Source organism: Urocitellus parryii, chromosome 7 (assembly GCF_045843805.1).
Source record: "Urocitellus parryii isolate mUroPar1 chromosome 7, mUroPar1.hap1, whole genome shotgun sequence".
NCBI classification, from domain to species: domain Eukaryota; kingdom Metazoa; phylum Chordata; class Mammalia; order Rodentia; family Sciuridae; genus Urocitellus; species Urocitellus parryii.
In genome coordinates this window covers 77,857,243-77,859,316 of record NC_135537.1, presented here as the reverse complement: position 1 = coordinate 77,859,316, position 2,074 = coordinate 77,857,243, and the positions used below count along the sequence as shown (strand labels likewise).

The 2,074-nt window shown below is 41.2% G+C and overlaps 1 pseudogene; it reads left to right on the top strand.

Annotated features, from left to right (window-relative positions):
* The first annotated feature begins 427 nt into the window (after positions 1-427).
* On the top strand, positions 428-1,818 carry LOC144255760 (large ribosomal subunit protein uL4 pseudogene; annotated as a pseudogene).
* Positions 1,819-2,074: the final 256 nt, after the last annotated feature.

Here is a 2,074-nt window from a genome sequence, read left to right as displayed (position 1 = left end):
ACACGCTTTGGGGAGTTACATTTGTCCAGAAATATAAAATATTTCTTCTAAAGTTAATTAGGAAATATCTGCTGCTAAATTTTGTCCAGTAAACTTCATATCAGTAACAGCATCATCTATTCTTAGAAAAGATTGCTTTCTTCAACCTTGGGAAATAATGGATAATATCACAGTTGGGTACAAATCAGAACTATGACATTTTCAAGTTCTGAGTATAGATGATCAACAATAAGTAATTATTAGATTTGGAAACATAGATCCCATGCTTTGATACATATAAAAAATAACACGCTGTTTTTTTAATTTACTTAGTATAGTAGAGAGATATTTTGTGCCTGCGTTTGTTCTGTGGCGGGGCAGTGTGTGAACAAGCTGAAGGTTACATATAGAGTAAGGAGTTCTAAGTACTTCCTTTTCCTGTGGGAGCAGCTGGGGCGAGAGGAGCGTGGCCCTGTCCTCTCCCTGCAATGGCGTGTGCTCGACCCCTGATATCTGTGTACTCTGAAAAGGGGGAGTCATCTGGCAAAAATGTCACTTTGCCTGCTGTGTTCAAGGCCCCAATTCGACCAGATATTGTGAACTTTGTTCATACCAACTTGCGTAAAAACAACAGACAGCCCTATGCTGTCAGTGAATTGGCAGGTCATCAAACCAGTGCTGAGTCTTGGGGTACTGGTAGAGCTGTGGCTCGAATCCCCAGAGTTCGAGGTGGTGGGACTCACCGTTCTGGCCAGGGTGCCTTTGGAAATATGTGTAGAGGAGGCCGCATGTTCGCACCAACCAAAACATGGCGTCGTTGGCACTGGAGAGTGAACACAACCCAAAAGCGATATGCCATCTGCTCTGCTTTGGCTGCCTCAGCCTTACCGGCCCTGGTCATGTCTAAAGGTCATCGAATTGAGGAAGGTCCTGAACTCCCTTTGGTGGTGGAAGATAAAGTTGACGGTTACAAGAAGACCAAGGAGGCTGTTTTGCTTCTTAAGAAGCTTAAAGCTTGGAATGATAACAAAAAGGTCTATGCCTCTCAACGAATGAGAGCTGGCAAAGGCAAAATGAGAAACCGTCGTCGTATCCAGCGCAGGGGCCCCTGTATCATCTATAATGAAGACAATGGTATCATCAAGGCCTTCAGAAACATACCTGGAATTACTCTACTTAATGTAAGCAAACTGAACATTTTGAAACTTGCTCCTGGTGGGCATGTGGGGCGTTTCTGCATTTGGACTGAAAGTGCTTTTCGAAAGTTAGATGAACTATATGGCACTTGGCGTAAGGCTGCTTCCCTCAAGAGTAACTATAACCTCCCTATGCACAAGATGATCAATACAGACTTGAGCAGAATCTTGAAGAGCCCAGAAATTCAAAGAGCTCTCAGGGCACCACGTAAGAAGATTCATCGCAGAGTCCTGAAGAAGAATCCATTGAAAAACCTGAGAATCATGTTGAAGCTAAACCCATATGCAAAGACTATGCGCAGGAATACCATTCTTCGCCAGGCCAAGAATCACAAACTCCGGGTGGATAAAGCAGCAGCAGCTGCAGCTGCAGCTAAATCAGATAAGAAAGATCAGAAGGGGGCTGCAGGCAAGAAGCCTGTGGTGAAGAAGCAGGGAAAGAAGGCTGTTGGTGTTAAGCAGAAGAAGCCTGTGGGGAAGAAGGCTGCACCTTCCAAGAAACCAACGGCTGAAAAGAAACCAGCAGAGAAGAAACCTGCTGCAGAAGAGAAAAAGTCTGCTGCATAAACTCTAAATCTGTTTTATTCCATAAGTTTAAATAATTTTGGACAGTTTATTTTAAATAAAGAGCTGATCAAAGATGCAGTGACAAAAAAAAAAAACCAATAAGTAATTATTAACTGACTATTAATAAATAACTTATTTTATATGTTCCTTGAACCAAATATAATTAATAATAAATGCAGTCAATCATAGAAAAATAAGTAAAAGAGGCTAAGCACACCAAAGAAAGGCAGTTCAAGTAAACATAAGAAAATGTCTGGTTGGACAATAGAAATAATTGTAAGAGACTTAATATACAATGTGGTATTTATAATTAACAAAAATGATTTGAAAAA